This window comes from Equus przewalskii, chromosome 6, assembly GCF_037783145.1.
Source record: "Equus przewalskii isolate Varuska chromosome 6, EquPr2, whole genome shotgun sequence".
NCBI classification, from domain to species: domain Eukaryota; kingdom Metazoa; phylum Chordata; class Mammalia; order Perissodactyla; family Equidae; genus Equus; species Equus przewalskii.
Genome location: NC_091836.1, coordinates 58,140,482 through 58,159,668, shown reverse-complemented (window position 1 = coordinate 58,159,668; position 19,187 = coordinate 58,140,482).

The window sequence follows — 19,187 nt, the reverse complement described above, 5'->3', positions numbered from 1 at the left end:
GTAATGGAGCTATACTTATTTCATAGATTTTATAGGACTAAATGCCTGTGTCTTTCTCTGGAATGTCTCTTCTTACTCAGGGGATTAACTCCTCTCTTTTCTAACCTTGCTTAAGCTGCCCATCAGAGAAGCCTTTCTTAGACCCTAAGAATACCCTATGCTTGAGTCTATCTCACCTAGTAGTCTAGCAGTATAATTTTCACAGCATACAAATTCAAAAGTAACTTTCATTTTTCTATATTGAACATACTTTCTTCAGAAAATTCCTACTCCATCTGCTGATAGAATCCTAATCTCTCAGTCATTCAGTCTTTTCAGTAAAATCAGCATGTGTCACCCACCTTCCCCTTGGAGTTTATCTAATGCCACCATAGTGCACATGTGTGTTTTTGGGCTGTGTGTGTATATAGGGGCAGAGGGTTGTCTAGGACCCTGGCATAGGCATCTATCCATGAGGTAATCCAAAATCTGTCTTTATTCCCATTCTGATGGTGAGTCTGAGCACAACACACCACTCTTGGCCACAGTAATAAAACATTTGGCCCCTCTCGGTTCTGAGAGACTGTCTACGGCCCCTCTGCCTGGACTTTTTCATACCTGTTTCTGCTCTACTGCTCCCACACCACAAGGGGTTCAGGGAAACCAGAGAATTCACACATAGTATTTTGTTATGGGAACTCAGGACCCTGTGAACTAGGACCATCCATCAGGCAATCAATGTGCAGAGTCCTTCTTCCTGGAACTGCCTATCTTTAATGAATGGATTCCAGGAAAATGTGATCAACGACTCTTCATTAGAGGCCTGCGTGTTGAATTTCTTAATGGAGTTTCTAGTTAATTTTGCAAATAAATGCAAAGGCCCTGAGGACTATCATTTCTGGAAGAACCCTTTCCCTTTCTTCTGAATCAAGAGTTGATTTTATATTACAACATCTGAATGAGTCCTAGGAAGTTGGCTCTGTCATTTGGAGAGTAATTGGGAATCACACAACAGGCAGTTCCCTGTGAAAGTGGTTTGCACATGGAGGAGTTCAGTCTAGCTGCTGAGAGAAAATTCTGTCTCAAGTCTCTGCTTTCTTTCTCACTAGCTGTGTGACCTCCCTGTGTCTCAACAACCTCATTTGTAAAATGGGAATCATTGGCCTACATCTTGGTATTGATGAGAGGATTAAAAGAGATTATGCATATAAAGTTCTTGGAACACTGCCTAGTGTATAATAAATGTATACGCAAGAGAGTTGAAAACATATGTCCACAAAAAAAAACTTGTACATGAGTGCTAAGTGAGAGATGCCAGTCACAAAAGACCACATACTGAATAATTCGATTTATATAAAAAGTCCAGAGTAGGCAAATTCATGGAGATAGAAAGTAGGTTAGTGATTGCCGGGGGGGGGGGGGGGGGGGACGGCAATTGGGAGTGACTGCCAATGGTTACGGGGTTTCTTGCAGGGGTAATGACAATGTTCTTAAACTGATTGTAGTCGCCATTAGATAACTTTGAGAATACACTGAAACATTTAATTATACACTTTTTAGAAAAATATACTGCAACTTTATACTTTCATGGCCATTCCTCGTATTGATTGAGGCCTTTAACCAATTTTTACTTGGATTACTACAATAGCATCTTATTGTAATAGGATGCTTGTTGTTCCATCTTTCGTACTACATCCATCTTTCATAGTACAATCCATCTTTCATACTACATCCAGAAGAAGCTTTCTAAAATCCAGACCGGATGTTCACTCCACTTGCTAAAATAAATAGTGACTCAAACTTCTTAGAATACAAGACTTTCTTAGCATGGTTCCAACCCATGTTTCTGTCCCAGCTGGAGAGCTTGTATACTCCTTACACAGGAAGCACCGTGCCACATCTGCCAACTAACTCTCCCCTCCCCTTTCACTTCATTTTCATGCCACGCTGTCCTACCCTCTTTATCCTGAAAGATATACTGATCCTTCAAAGGGCTCCTTGCTACCTTATCTGAGATGGTTTCTCCAACTCCCTAACACAGTCAGCCACCCCTATATTATTGCTTCCATGGCTAGTGGATCACATAGCACATGGTTCTAACGATCTGTTTGCTGTCTCTCCCACTAGCCAGATGCCCTGGGGTAGCAGTGTTGTTATTTATACATGTTGACCTCTCTACTCCCTGACACAGTGGAGGACTCAATAAAGACTGAGTGAGTGAATGAATAAATGAAGCCAGGTTTAGTACTTTGTCCAATATATCACCATTCTCCTTCATTCCTGGATAGAGACAAAACTTCCAGAAGTACTCTCCTCTTTATTTAAAGATTTTGTTATATGGCTCACCACCCAATTCCACCTGTATTATAGTCTTTTTCAACATGTACATTGATAAATTTCTGATATCATGGACCTCATCTTCTTTAATGGCCTTGTTCCTCCACCTACCTCAGCCACTCACTTCTGAAGTTTTCCCTAGCCCTGCCATTACCAATAATGAGTCTCACTTTCCATAAACAATCCTTCTACCCATCTGTACCTACAATAGATTGATCTTACCACCTTCTTACTATCCTTAAATTCATCCTGGCTTCACTTTCCCCCTTAATCACTTAAATGCCATTGTCAATTACTACATTAACTCTCTACATGGACTCTCATGTCCATTGCCCCTCTTTCTCTCTAATGTCCTTTCTTATCCAATCGCCAACTCAGGTTGAATCTAAATCTTTTCCTGCTTGAACCAGAAACTGCATAGCAGAATGTGACTGGGGCAAAAAAGCACAACCATACTTACTGATATCATTTTAAGTTCACAATTCAAGTGAGTTTTTTGTGCTGCGGGCAATTATATATTTCTTTAGTCAATTCATCTTATTTCTTTCTTAGAAGATTATTTCACACCTTTCCCTTATCCTCAAAGCTTCATCCACTACCACCCTGATTCAAGCCAGCATCATCACTCCCTCGGATTATCACACTTAACTCCTATCGGGTGTCTCTTCTTCTACCTCTGGCCCCTGTAAACTCTTCTCCATACAGCACCCAGAGGGGCTTCCTTAAAATGTCAATTAGATTATGCCACTCTTCTTTTTAATACCCTCTAATTGTTCCCTGTTTTGTTCCAATTAAAAGTCAAGGTAAAGAGTACTACATCATCTTCTCCCGTCTCCATTCCTTTCTTACCCCATTCACTACTACTCTCCCTTGCTCAGTGTCTTCAATTCACATTGGCCTCTGTGAGGTTCCTTGCACACTCCACTATGTTCCCAACTCAGAGACTTTGCATTTCCTATTCTTTCAGTCTGGCATTTTCTTCTCTCAAACGTCTTCATGGCTTAGTTTCTCATTTTTTTCAGATCTCTGCTTAATTGTTGCCCCACCATAGAAGACATCTTTGACAAATATATATAAACAGTACCCCAAAAAACATACTCTCTCCCTCTTATGTGTCTTTATTTTTCTCCGTGAAACTCAATAACACCTAACATATCACATCTTTGTGTATTGCTCACTGTAGACAGTTAGAATGCAACCTCCAGGAGAGCAGGGATTTGCTGTACTCACTACCTTATCCACAGCAACTCAACAATGCTGACAACTTGTTGAATAAATAAACTGCATCTGAAGAAAGGATTCTATTACGACAGAAATTATGATGTAAAGGAAGGAGCAGTTTTAAAAATTGTGATTTTAGAAAAAGATTCTGTGCATAGAAAGGATTTTCCTGTTATTTGGAGTAATAGTGAATATATAATTTGAGATCATATTTTTTAAATTTTTAAAAAGAAAAGAAAAAAATGTATACATAGGAAATAGTCTAGAAATATATATACCAAAATGTCAACGGAGTGTATCATTCATTAGTGTGATTATGGTGAGGGTGTTTTTGGGGAGAAGGATCTATTCTTTTTGTCTATCTGTTATTTTTAAAATAAAGAACAGAATTTGTACCTGTGAAAATTTTTAAACAGAAAAAAAATTCTTAAGTAGAGAATAAGATACAAGAAAGAAAAAGCGATCTGGATCCCCATATTTTAAAAATTTTCAACATCAAATACTGGACTGTCTAAATTAAAATAGACATGGTTGCACATCTAAAGAAGACTTTCCTTTCTAGTCCCATTCCCCATGGCTTTCCAGGCTATCCCTCCATACCCCCAGAAGTGCCTGTCGCTCTATAGAGAACGGAGTATTTCAGGTCCAATCCTAGATACACAGCTTGGGCAAACTCAATCAGACAACCGGCATGCATTTAGCACCTACCTGATTGTGAGCTAAGTGCAGAAGACACACAGCCCTCCATCTGTGCTACAAAGAGCTGATAACCATGGGGAAGAAAATGCTGAGTCAGCATTTGGAAAGCAAAACAATCTTTGATTGTGAATAATATATGTGCCTAGTCCTGCAGGAATACAGAGAAAAGAGTAGCCAAGAATAAAGAGTGGAACCCTCTCTAGGGCACAGCCAGGATGCCTCAAGACTGCTTTGATCCCCTCACAGTACTGTGTGCCATGTGGTGGCGTCAGCTTTGTGACTCACGGAGATGTGATGGGGATGTGATGAACATACCCGGATCAAAGCCATTAGCTGCTGCAAAAAGGATGTGAGTTGCTTCATCTTTTAATTCTTTCTGTTGACTCTACATTTTCATATCCAACCGGGACCACCTCCAAATTTAAAGAAACTCCTACACAAGTAGAAGTCCTGGAAAAGTAGAAAAGGACAGGATGGGGCTTCTGAAGGAGGAGGAGAAGTTCTGATTGTGTTTCTGAATAACTGAAGTCTTAAGTACATTTAAACCTCAGAGCTTCAATTTTCTTACCCATTAAATAAGTAGCTGTCATATGATCCAGCAATTCCACTTTCTGAATATATCGAAAGGAAGTGAAAGCACTAACTTGAAAAGATATCTACACCCCCATGTTCATAGTAGCATTATATAATAGCCAAGACATGGAAACAATCTAAATGTCCGTAATGGACAAATGGGTAAAGAAGTTGTGGTATATATATATATACACAACAGAATATAATTCAGCCATTAAAAAACAAGGAAATCCTATTATTTGCAACAACAAGTGTGCACATTGAAGGCGTTATGCTAAGTGAAATAAGTCAGACAGGTAAAGACAAATACTGTATGATTTCACTTTTATGTGGAATCTAAACAAACAAAGAAAACAGCAAACCCATAGGAAAAGAGATTAGATTTGTGGTTACCAAAGGGAGGGGAGGGGATTGGGGGAAGATGGTCAAAAAGTACAAACTTCCACTTATAAGATAAATAAATGCTAGTGATGTAACATACAACATGGCTATCGTCAACACTACTGTATCATATATAGGAAAGATGTTAGGAGAATACATCCTCAGAATTCTCATCACAAAGAGAAATTATTTTTTTCTTTTCTTTTTATTATATCTATATGAGATGATGGATGTTAACTAAACCTATCGTGGTAATCATTTCACAATATATGTAAATCAAACCATTTTGATTTACACCTTAAACTTATACAGTGATGTATGTCAATCATTTCTCAATAAAACTGGGGGAAAAAAGCAAAAATATTTTTAATATTTTAGAGTCTATTAAGCCTTCTAAATGATAATACTTAGGACTGTTAATTTTAAGTTGTCGAGATTTAGATATTTGGGATATATTGGGACATTTGGGATACTGTTATTCTGAAATTTGGCTAAGCACTTTTGGAATTTGCCCCAGAGCCCCTTCTAAGCCAGTACAGACCAGCTATGTTAGAGATACAGCTAAAAATATAGATATTATATATAATATATATATTACTGTATAATATATGTGTGTGCATGTTAGTTATATATATATATAATACATTATATATACAGTCTTATTTGACGGTGCCTGCCTGGCTTCTTGTTAGTAATTTGACACACAGCAAACAGGACAAGAGCACAATTAAAGATATTTCAACACTAGAGAGCAGGATGGAATAGAAAACCTGTCATGAAGGAGATAGTTCAGTGTACCAGAAAGACCCTATGCCAAGGGTCAGAAGTGGATTTGAACCCATCTGTAGTTTGTGTGATGTTGTGCAAGTTGCTTAACCTCTCTAAGACTTTGTTTCCTTATTTGTCAAAAGCAAACTTGAGTCTACATTTCAAGTTTGCTATGTTAGTTGAATAAATTAATGCAAGTAGAATGCCCAGTACCCAATAAACTCTTGGTGGCAAGAGACATTATTAGTGGAATAGGGGATATGTAGCTGTTAGCTATTGTTCTATATCTTAGCTAGTTGCATGAACTTAGAAAAGTTGCATGTCTTACAAAAGCACCTCTGGGACTAAATAAGAGAATCAAACCGAAGACCAGGGCTGTAGATGTACTTAACATTTGACCTTAGTTTATTGTTCTTATTGGAATTCTGACTTATCAGTTAATGGCTAAGGGCATCCTATATATTGTACTTACTCCTGGCATCTCTATCACATTCCTAGAGAAGAGAACAGAACCCTACATTGATTAAAAATACCCCACCTTCATTTTGTTTCTTCTTATCAAAGATGATACTAAAACTTTTTTTTGTAAGAAAACAAATTCTCTTTATACAAGCTAATTCTAACCTAAATTTAAAAAAATTTTTAATTGAGCATAGAGTGGACCAATGGAAATGAAACTACTTCCCTATGTGTATGTTTCGTTTCAAATAAAGCTCTTTAATAATTTCTATTGGTTTTAATAATTATTAAAAAACCAAATAGAATTTTCGCTGATCTAAAAAAAAAACAAACACAATCTCAATAGAATAGGAAATTTGTCTATGCAATTTTCTCATATGCAGACTAATTGTGTATAATGTATAGGAAAATGCAATAAAATGATGAGAAATAAACTCTGAGATTAAAATTAAGCCTAGTTTGTTATTAAATATTCAGTGATTTTGAGGTTGTAGAGCTCAAGAAAGTCCCCTTTCTTGTCATATTATTTTCTTGCTTAATTTTCACAGAATTCATTATCTCCTCTTGAGTCTCTCAAGTTTTCTTTGTATGACATTCTAAAAATCAAAAGGAAGGAGGGAGAAAGAGATCTTCAAATGGACACAAGTGGAAATTCTGTTTAAGTCACGGTAACATTCCGTTGCCATCAGTTAGAATCTGCTAAGGAGAGTAAACTAATCCAAAGTGTAAGCATAGCTGAATTAAAACATAATACAGGGATGTGTGTGTGCACAGACACACACACATACATACACACATGCACCTCTCACAAACAAAGCTCCCATTCAAAGTTGCATAATGAATGAGAACACATGTTAAGACACACCAGATGGTCCTCTTCCAACACTTGTGGTGCTTGACATTCTCTGAGGACAAGAGTTTTGGATCCAAACTCTCTAAATCTAAATATATGGTTGCTACAGAATAAATCCTTGACATGTAGGGTCCACATACGACTTTTGCCTTGTGATAATTTGAAGTTTAATTCATATCAGAATAATCATATTTAACATTTCATTGGTTCAAGATTTAGAGATTCTTATAAATGCTTCAAATAGATTATTCATTTAATCCATCCTTCTGGTGGCTTTCCTTAACAATAAATAAAACACACACAAAAGTACAAACTAAAAAGTAAAAAAAACTCACCTCAGCTTCTAATCCAAATACCCAAGAAGGAAGATAGTATAGTACTGACAGATCTCATAAACTCTGATTCAAGATGAGCCAAGGTAAATTGGAGAGCATTTATGGAATGCTCCTTCCATGTAAGCCTAGCATTCTTCTAATGGAACAAAAGAAATGAAATGGGGTGGTGAAATGGTGTATAACCTGAAAACAACAAGGAAATAGTATAAGAAAGTACTTTAAAATGATATATTGAAATTATAATCCATAATCCAATAATCCATGATTATTTCATATTTTACATTCCACCAACCCAATATATCAAAGAACTTGGTTCCTTTTACAAGTAAAATAGAAGACTGAACAGTTCTGAGGGGAAAAATGTCATGTTTATATTTATTCTGTTATTACAATTCCGGTTTATACAAAGTTAGGTGTAAACAACGTCAATAGTATTTGGGGAAGTACATTTTATTGCCATGGATTTAAAACAAATTAAGATAATTCTATTAGTAGTTCAAATTGTAATAACACTTTTGGTAGAATAGATGTACTAAAACACCATAAAACACAAAGACTTGACATTAATTTTAGGAATATTATGGGCGAGTAGGTTTTGCAAAAGCCTGCAGATTTCATCTTTCAAATAGACAAATTAGTTCTCAGGAAACCCTGTTTTTTCTTAGATTTCTTTTTTATTTACTGCCATAGCACTTCTCCCCAACAATTCAAGAGCAAAGTGATCTTTCTTCAGTGTATTGCAGAAGGGAAGGAGAGAAGAGACTCAAATCTGAATTCAATCTGATCTCCAATTGAAAGCGACATTGCTGTGATCTGACCTCATGTTTTCGGTGCCTGCAAAGCTTTCTCTTCTCCTCATATATTTACCACCACCACCCCCAACCTCTGCAACACACACGTTGGAAGACCTTCTGCAGGGGATCTGCAATGTTTATGAGTATATGCAGGAGAAATGGTCATTAATTGTGCTTTTTGCACATTTTCAAACATCACTAAAGGGAGTCAAGCTTTCTGAAAGTAATTTTCAGATTGCTTTAAAATTTTACATAACCTTTGATTCAGCAATTTCATTGCCAGGAATTTATTCTAAGGAATTAATCATGGATGTGCATAAAAATTTATCTCTGCAGCATTATTTAAAGGTAAATTATCAACAAGAACTTAAATGTCCAGCATTAGTGGTTTGGTTAAAAAAACACATTACATAGCAATACAATAGAATTTCTATTCACCCTGAAATTTGTGCTATATAAAAATATTTAATGAGTTAGAAAGGTGTTCATTATAAATTGTTAGGAGAAAAAGATTAGGTCCCAAAACAGCATGTTGAAAACAATTTCTTTTAAGCAAAGAAAAAGGTTGATTACTTTGGATAATGGAATCATGCATGACCTTTATATTAGTTTTATTTATTTTCTGTAATATACATGTTTGATGTTTATTATAAGAGGAAATATATTATAAAGACATTGTTGCTCTTTCATACTACAACAAATATTTTGATTCACATAGACACAGGATTGCTAATAACATTTTCAACAGCTGGATATCATGTGACCAACAGAGAAATTTAATAATGTACATAATTATATTTATTCAAATTATGATGTATAGTCATATTTATAATTATATTATTTATGTATTTATATTGCTGCTTATGTAGAGATAATTGGGCCCTCTGAATATTAATTATAATTCCCATGAGATTCAGAGAAGATAGAATGAAATATGAATTGGAATGCTGATCTTGGGGATCATGAAGACAGTAGGAAAATAATAATAGCAAACATCTGTGCTTACTATGTGCCGACATGTTTTTCTACCAATAGAGTACTCAGAACCGTGCTCGGCAGCACAGAGTTAATGCTATAGAAACATCCTATATTCCTACTATTGCTCTTGTTGTTGAATCTTTGCAAGGAAGAACAGTGAAGTTTGGTACGTAATCATCACTGCAGTTTTACAGATTAAAAAAACAGGATTAGAATGTTTAACCAAGGATACATGTTAGCCTATGTCAGACACCTCAGATACCTTAGCTCAACAGGATAGATTTCTTTTCCTCTATCATAAAAATATTCAGCTTGTCCAAAATTGGGAGGGCAACTCAACATTATCTGGGATCCAGAATACTTCTACCTTTTTACCCTTTCATTCTCAATATGAGGCTTCCAGTTTGTAGTTCAAGATGACTGCTTCTGCTCGCCACTTCGTGTCAACATTCCAGGGGGGAAGGGAGAATACATTTTTTTCTTCCAAGAACAAAACTCAGAAGTTACATACAAAATTTCTGTTGATTTCATATTGGCCACATTTTTATCAAATGGCCATACCCACCTGCAAAGGAGGCTGGGAAATGTAGTATTTATCTGAGTGTCCAAATGCCCAGCTAAAAGTTATATTCTCATGTAAGAAGGAGAGAAAGTTATTAGGTGGTGTCTTAGTCCATTTGGGCTGCTATAACAAAAATGTTATAGACTAGTGGCTTATAAACAACAAACATTTATTTCTGACAGTTCTGGAGGTTGGGAAGCCCAAGATCTTGGTGCTGTCAGATTTGACGTCTGGTGAGAGCCTGTTTCTTCATTGATGGCCATCTTCTCACTGTAACCTCACATTGTAGAAGGGGCAAAGGAGCTCTCTCTGGCCTCTAACATAAGGACATTTATCCCATTCAGAGACCTAATCACCTCCCAAAGTCCCCAACTCCTAATACCATTACCCTGAGGCTTAGGATTTTAACATAGGAACTTTGGAGGGACACAAACATTCAGACCACAGCAGGCGGCAACCAGCAGTCGCTGCTCCACAGAAGTTAAGTAGATTGCTCAATGGCACATGAGTATTAAGGATTAAGCTGGAATTTGAATGTAGGGAGTGTCATTTCAGAACCTAAGCTCCATGCTCTCAAACTTCCTCTCAAGGGTGTCAGTTCAGTCAAATTGGCATGGTGACACAGGCCAGTGCACACCTCTGGTAGATACCCAACAAGCATTTACAGCAACGTTTCTCAACCTTCCTTAACCCACGTCCCATTTAGTAAATATTAAATTATCACTCTCCTTCCTTTCCTTACCTCTTTTACTTCCACAAACACACAGAAGATTCTGATATGTAATTCTATCTGGTACCCTTTTTACTTTCTATGTCTGGCTCTCAACCGCCATGCCCTTCCCATTGCAAATTCATCCTGTGAATCTAACTTCTAATATCCCATCCATGGAAGAGTTTTACATCTTCTGAGATTCCTATTGCAAAAATATTAAATATTTTAGTTTTCCAAATTTAAAACTATAAGATTGAATATTTTCCCTAGTGTCACCCCCTCCTTGATACATGAATACACATCCCATTCCCTCTTCTATCTTTAATAATTACTGATTCAGGGAATCTAATATTTACCAAATGTCGAAGTATGTATTGGTCTTGTTGTTTAGTGCTTTATGTTCTCTTGCTCCCATTCGCACATCCAGAAACAAAGGACTCCAAAGTGGTGGAGCCACACAAGGGAAGAAGTTGAAATGGTTGAATCTCTGCTTGCAGAAGAGTAGCACCTGACTAGCACCAGCTCATGGTTTAAATGAGAAGTGAACCTTTATTATGTTTTATTAACATTTTGTAGTTCTTTGTTTCACAGTTATCATGACTTATCCTAATGAATACGTTGTGCCAGTTATCAATTTATTGCCTCTGTGCTCCAAATCCACCTTCTTTTCCTTGCTTTTTGATTCTTGAGCTGGATCCTGTAAACATTTCTCCTTTGCCAGCAGGCACAATGTAAGGCTTTCAGTGAAGGGTGCTAGAGAAATACTGTAGGAGGAAGGGGATTCTCTCCCTGGAACCAGTGCTGCCAAAGGTCACCTTCCTCGCCAGCAGACAGGTTTCTTGCCAGAGGCCTGGGCAGCGATGGAGACGTAGTGGTGCACCTCTGCCTGTGAGTTTCAGTAGCACTCCAGCAAGCAACTTTCCAGCGAGTGGTTTCCTGTTCATCAGCGGACGCCTGAGGCACCTAGGTGAACTTCTCCAGCATCCAATGGGCCTCAGCAGTACCTTCTCCAATGAGGTCTGAATTTCAGCCTCAGGCGAGAGTTGGGAAGTTGAGAGGCTCTGCCACATGTTTCCCTTCTTTGGATGTTCTCCCTCAGCCACAGAAGTGGTGGCTTTTCCCTACACCTGCTATTCCTATACCCTTTTAACTCTGTAATTAATCTCCTTTTACTAGTTAATAATTCCTCCTATTAAGTGCTCACTGTTCAACTTACTGTATAATCTCTGTCTCTTTACTCAAACTTAACTGAGACATGTACAAAATAAACATATCATCTTAAAAATTGGTGCCATCTAAACTTACAGTCATATGAAAATAGGGTCACATGGATGTGTATTGAAAACAAGATCTTCTAAATCAGTCAGTCTTGAGTTGAGTACTGGCTCTGTCACTTGCCAGGTATGTGACCTCCGAAAGTCTCTAAATATCTCTGATCTCTAAAATTGGGTTAATTCCTCATCTCTAAAGTTGGGATAACAATGATCATCTTGGGTGTTTCTATGAAGAATAGGAGCATATGTATGTAGTTGGTGCAAAATAGATACCAAATAAATTGTATGTTAAATAATAGTTCACTATGATCATTTTTCAGGAGCTATGATTGAGTACTATTCCATTTACTTGTCATATTCAAATGACTGTACCCCGCCATGTACTCACTGTAGTTCTTCATGGACTTACATCTAAACAAAGCATTTCTGAACGTAGCTTAACCTTCACTCTCTCAGTTTGTTTCCTTTGCCAACAAGAATAGTTGAATATGACTTTTTCCTAAAATTAACCAGTATTTAAGGCATTTATCAGATTCCTTCTTGTGCTTCTTTTGGGAGACTCTGTGACCCCACATTATTTGGCATTTTCACAAAATTTTTATTTTCCATTCTTCTCTGATCCTTCTCAATATCCTTATCTCTCTCTAAAGTAGAGATTCCCAGATTTCACTTTATGGACTTTTAAGAATAACTATCTCCTATTCTTGTATGCAAACAACATCTGGTTAAAGCATTTCTTATATTAATTTTTAAATACTGATTTAAATACAACATATGGTATGATATGTTTATTAGAATTTCCTTAACAGTAATTTCACACCATCATCTACTCCACAAAAGCATTTGTGCACTTTGTTTTTATTCTATAAGCCACTTTTCACTGTTTACCTTTTGGGATACTGACTGCTTAGTTACAATTTTGCATAAAGCACCTGTTCTTCCATCATTCACGTCTTTACATATTTCCCTGATAGAAGAATACTTGAAGTAAAGCCTCCAATGTCTATAAACATCTTCCATTTAAGTGGGAGCTGTTATTGTAAGTATATATTATGGTTGGGAGCATGGACCTTGAGGACCATGTACACAGACACACTGCATCCAAGTTTAACTCCACTTTTAATGGTTGTGCGGTCAGATTCACCAGGAGCGTTTGAGTTATAAATACCAGAAAATCAACTCAATCTGCCCCGAACAGATGAACAAAGAAACCACAGAGGAATTTACTTCCTCATGTAACTGGGAAGTTAAAGGTTAGATCAGAATTCATACACTGCTGGACCAAGGGACCCAGCTGGCGTTTTCCTTTCTCCCTGCCCTTCTTCGCTCACTGCTTGACTCTTCATCTCTCTACGTATTGGGACATGCTCACCTAACTGTCACATGTCAAGAGAGAAAATGATGGCCATTTCCCACGGTCCTTTCTGAAAACTTTGGGGAGGGGAAGGCACAGGAGAGGACTCTGAATGGTTCAGTTGGATCACAAGCAGACCCCTAGATCTGTCACTTCAGCCGGCAAGAACGAGATACTCTGGTTAGCCGACTGTGGCCAAAAGGGCAGATACACTGACTAGAAATCCTGCCAGAATCACATGATCCTGTGGACATTGTTTTCTATTACCTTGTTTTCTTATCCATAAAATGTGAAGTCATCCCTCCAATAGGATGGTAGCGATAATGAAATGGCATTATGCTTGGAAAAGATATGACGTAGGACCTGAGCAATAAATGATAGCTATTAAAATTTATCATCGTAGTAAAATAAAAATGGAGAATGTTATGTGGTAGAAACAGAAGCAACCTTCTTTTCTGGATCCATAACTGTATCTTTTGCCTGTCTTGTTAACACACACCCCTCTCCCCAAGGAAATAACAAACTTCAAGAGCAAAGACCCATGACTTTTATTCCTCATGTTTCCATGACAACAACTATCCCAGAGAAAGGAAAGAAACTAGCATATATTAAGTAGTATGCATGTTAGTAGAGACCTTGACATGTGATCTACTTAAAAGCACCAAACACAGCGACTTGCTCAGAGCAGCCACTTGATAGCTGTTTGGTAAAGGAGTTCAGTGAACACAAATTGATTGATACTACACATCTGGCATAAGGTAACTTCTTAAAAGTTCAGTTCAAGGCAAAACATAAAACATTGTATTGTATTACAAGTAATAGCAACTCTGATATTTCACATTTGGAAAAAAACACTTTCATAAGTTTTCTTTAAGCTCTTTTGCAAGAGAATTTTGTTCTAATGAAAGCATAATCTGAGCCAGCTGGAATTTTGAATTCCAGAGACTTATGTTTCCCATTACAGTCTCAGTGAGTACACCGTGCTTAGGATGTACTAAGGCCTGTGCCTGGAGATTAATATTCTGAAAATCAATCAAATTGAACAAAATAAGTTGGTGTGTGGAAATGGAAAATTTCAGACTCAACAATGCAATGAATTAGCGTGCACACACTCCCCAGAGGCATTTTGCCCTCATCTTTGAGAATTCCTTTGGCTTAATCCATCAGCACTTCTGACCTTTTTACTGGGATTTTTCACTCTTTTCCAATATTGGGGAGTTTTCTGGTACTTGGGGAGCCCAGAAAGCCAAGGATGTTTTCAAACAGAAACAGCTCAGACACAGCTGAATTTAAACCTATGTATGATGCTAGTTCCAACATCTGAGGCAAGTCATGAATTTAGAAGTGATGATGAACTAAGCAGATGACAGTAGTGGTACAAAGGCACCTCCTAAGATTCCTTCCTGTGGAATGACACCTGACTGTATTCCACGGTGGGGCTAAATAAGGCATTGAGGGAACCAATAACCTCATACTGCTTTCTCCTGTGGCCTCAGTTTTTTCTTGTCACAGCTTTATTATTATTTATTTGCATACCATATATTTCACCCATTTCAAGTATACCACTCAATGGATTTTCATACATTCACAGTGTTGTGCAAGCATCAGCACAATCAATTTTAGAATATTTCCATCATCCCCAAAAGAAAACCCATACCCTTTAGCAGTCGCCCCCACTACCTCAAGCCTTGCCCACCACTAACCTATTTTCTGTCTCTATAGATTTGCTGCGGTCGCATTTTTGACACCTGCAAAAATATCTGCCATTTGTATCTGGTAGCTTTGTGTGCACTACCGTAATTTAGTAAATAACTAAGCCGACTGAATAGTATCAAAATAACTACATTTATCAATTACTTGCTATGTTTTAGGCACTATGCTAAGTGTTTTACATGTATTGTCTTGTGACAATATCACCTCTTATAGTAGTTAAGAGAAGTGCTTAGCTGTGAACGGTATATGGTAAACTCGATTATCACTTCCTGGGCTGAGTACTGTCCTCTGCATTCAGAATATTGCCCCCTCCAGAAATCTAAGAAGAGACAGTTTAGCATAACGGTTAAAAACATGGGCTTTAGAATTAGGCTGCCTGGGTTGGAATCCTTGCTTTGCCAGTTGGTAGCTGTGTGACCTTTGACAAGTTGCTCAATATCTCTGTACCTCAACTTCTTTGTATATAAATTGAGGAGAAGAGTAGTTTCATGCAGGGTTCTTGTGGGGATTAAATGACATAATAAAGGTAAAGTTACATATCAGTGACTGTCCCATAGTATGTGTTCTATAAAACACAGTTGAAAGATCACTATGGTGCAGCCCGTGAGTGTTTGATGATGGAGTCAATCAAGAGCTCTGTGAGTGTGAAAAGAGATTTGAATTACCTATTCAGATCGACAAGACTACCTGGCTGTGCCATTGTACTGATCTTTGAAGAATAAGTAGGATTTCCAGATCAAAAAGGGAAAAGAATATTGCAAACAGCAGGAAGAGCTAGCAGAACAAAATAGTCTAGTGTGGCTAGATCCCAGTGTTCTAGGAAGAGAATGGTAGGAAGTTATATTCTGTTTCCTTAAATACAATTGGAGCTGCAGTCCCTGCATTTAGAAACAAATGATGTTTTCAGAAGAGCTATCTTGGTTTGGATGTTTGACTTCTCTCTTGATATGTGAATTGTTTATGACTGAGTCTCCCATCTGACCATAACAACTTAAGATCTGAGACGATGACGTAGTTATTTGTGGCTCACAACAGTGCTTAGCCAAGTGCTAGGAATATAGTAATTGTTCAATAGGCATTTGTTGAGGTAGTGAAGGGATCAATGAATCAATGAATATTCAAGACTGTATAAATAATAATTTTCTGTGGTCAACAAGGGTTAGAAGACACTTACTTATGATCTTACCATGACATATCCTAGATGTCACATTTCAGTGGATATTTAGAAAGAAAAACAGTGGATTCGAGATTCCATGGTAATGAAAGCTATTGCCTGGATGCTCTGATGTTTTAAGAGCTACTAGCCCATTGAAGCTCAATCAAAAATGAAGATCACTTGCTTGCGAGGTGATCAGTGCTCAGAAGCACTGGTGGAGGAGCAGAGAAGTGAGAAAGGGAAGGAAAACAAAAAGATTGTGATAATGAGCAGGTTACCGCTGTGTGAAACTTTGCCTCAGTCTCACTGGGGACCTCGGAGAGAGTGCACAGGGGAAGCCTCAGACCTGATGATGTGAGCTCGGTGAGTGGAGAGTCAAAAGAAACAGTTCTTGGACTCTCAAGGTCTGGCAGTAGTGCTCTTTTATTCAGAGAATAGCATGGAGTAGCATGGGGACAGGACCCATGGGCAGTAAGAGCTGCCAACATGGGTTGAGGGTAGGGCCAAATTTAAGGCATAGGTATGTGAGTTATCTCCTTACAAGACAAAGGAAAGATTACTTAAAAAAAAGTTGTTAAAATGGTATCAGTGCAGGTGGGGTCTGGTTATTGGGTGGTCCTATAACTTTAGATAAGAATCAGATCGGATTAAGTCAGGATGTCCTTGCCTTCCCCATTAAGAGTTTCTAGAGATAAAGTCATCCCCCGCGCTCTTCCTGTTGCAGAGAGGGAGACACCCCCACAGATGGAGACCTCCCTTACAAATGTAAATGTCTCTTAACAAAGGGCAAGTAAATTCCACTTTTCAGAGCCTCTTTCCTGTCTGCAGTTTTCAAAAGTAACCAGTCCAAAATAATCCTCATCACCGAGGGGTAAGAAAGCTGGAGTATTTATCTACCAATTTATGTCAGTCTCAGATGAGGCTGCTCCTGGAGGTGTTAACTCTGCAGCACTCTGGCCTGTTGAGCATAAAGGACAAAAACACTCCACACATCCAGAGAATGCTTTCAGGCAGAGTTGCAGGGGATTGCAACAGGAGGCCATATACTGACAGGACATGGGCATTTCCTCTGCTGTTGTCTACCATACTCTACACCTTGCACGACTCAGATTCACTCACTCTACTCTTAAGTTCATTCTGTCTCTTCACTGATTTTTTTAAGGAAGTCACTGGTCGTAATTCCAAAAGAGAGTGAGAAAAAAAGAGAGAACTTACAGCAGGAGAGTTGGTCGGACAAGCTACAGTCTCCACTGTTGTAGTTACTCTTGAGACCATAATTGATAGTCATCATTTTCCTCCTTTACCACTTCCATTCCCTTGACCAACGTGCTTCAGTCTGGGTTCATTGTGCGGTGCAATAACTCAGACTTTCATCCCTGAGAGTATGAGTCCCTGGTTACCTGTTCTCATCAAGATGTTGTTGCTACAATTGCCTGTTCAGCTCTCACCAAGCATGGAAGCATCAATAAGCACCCTAGTGAGTCCCATGATTTCCAGACATTCTCCTCCCTGCTCCATTATTTAGCAGCAACCCTGTGTCCTCTTGATAATCAGGATGAATTACTCCTGCCTGTACAGTAACTACCTTCTCTAACTGCTGGCCTGTGGGCATTGGGAACCACAATAATCAGGCAGCGACTGAAGCTGTGTTTAACGCAACCCTTACTGTGTCCCCTGGTAGAAGTATCAAGACTTTTAACTCTGCAGAACTTGAAGTTGTAAAAAGGGGAAGCTCCCCTTCTTAAGTGGATTACTTAAAGCGATAGTGGGAGGATTCACTCCCACTTCCACCTTTTGATGCTAGCTATTCAGGTCAGAGCTCTGAGCATAGGACCATCATTTATTAGTAGTACTGCATCTTAAACTGTAAGCATGGAGGGTGTCATTCCCAGCGAAACACAACAACATGTTTATAATCTCAAACCTGGTTTCAGAGAACAGCCACTACTGAGCTTCTCATTGATGTTGGTATCCCTCTTTTTGGCACATTCCTTATTGCTTTAGTGAAGGGAGTGTCTTCTGGACTCTCTTGGGGAACATAATTAGCTGGTAGCTTCTCTGACATTACAAGATAAATACATTATAACATGCCCGCCTCCCTGAGACCTTGGAGCTCTCTTCCAATACTTTGCCAAGGTAGTTCTGGCATCTTCACATCATTTATTTTAAGCCAACATTGTTTCCAAGACTCAAAGAGCTATTCCAGCAGCAAATTGGGATCAGCTCCAGGTGAACTTGCCAGAATGTTAAAAAATTAACTCATAAAAGAGCCGTCTCATAGGAATAGATTATCTATTATCTGGTCTTACATGCTGTCCTCCCTAATGCAGCATCTCAAGACCAATTCCTCACAATGTTCTCCAGATGCCTACTGACACTTACTGGCTCAGTTCTGTAGTTCATTTGATTAATAATCCATTTCATCCTGCAACATAGATCATATTTTTCCACTCAGGCTATACTGAGACTTGATCCGAGTTATTTGTCCAGAAGCAATGAGGGGAGATGGGAGCAGAACTTGAGAACAAAAAGTATCACCTTATAAAACACCCTACTGAAGTGGAGTTTTTATTTGGCAGTTAACTATTCTCCCACTGGAAAGGGTAAAGGCCTCTTTTCCTGGGCCAGAGTTTCAGAAGTATCTCTGGGTTCAGGACTCTTAAGAGCATCTACCAAATATCTCCCCTATATTTCAGAGTCTGACTCCTTCCCTATAAGGATCCTATTGGTGAATACTTGCTAGCTTTATGAATTCAGCCTCCTTTAAAACTCTCCTTCTCCTAAAGTCAAATCTTAGCCTGATTTTCAGCATAGGCTATCCTGTAGCTGAAGGAAATGAGGCTCATTTTGATTGTTGCTTGGAGGTCTTTAAGCTTTAACACCAGATCCTGAGTTGGGTGTTGGCTGACCCAAGTCTGTAATTTTCTTCCTACAGAGTTTCTGTGGAAGTTAACTAACTCCATAATCGCATGTCTTTTAAACACAAGATCAATAGAATTTCCTTCCATCTAGAGCCCATCCCAATCCACCTGATGAGAG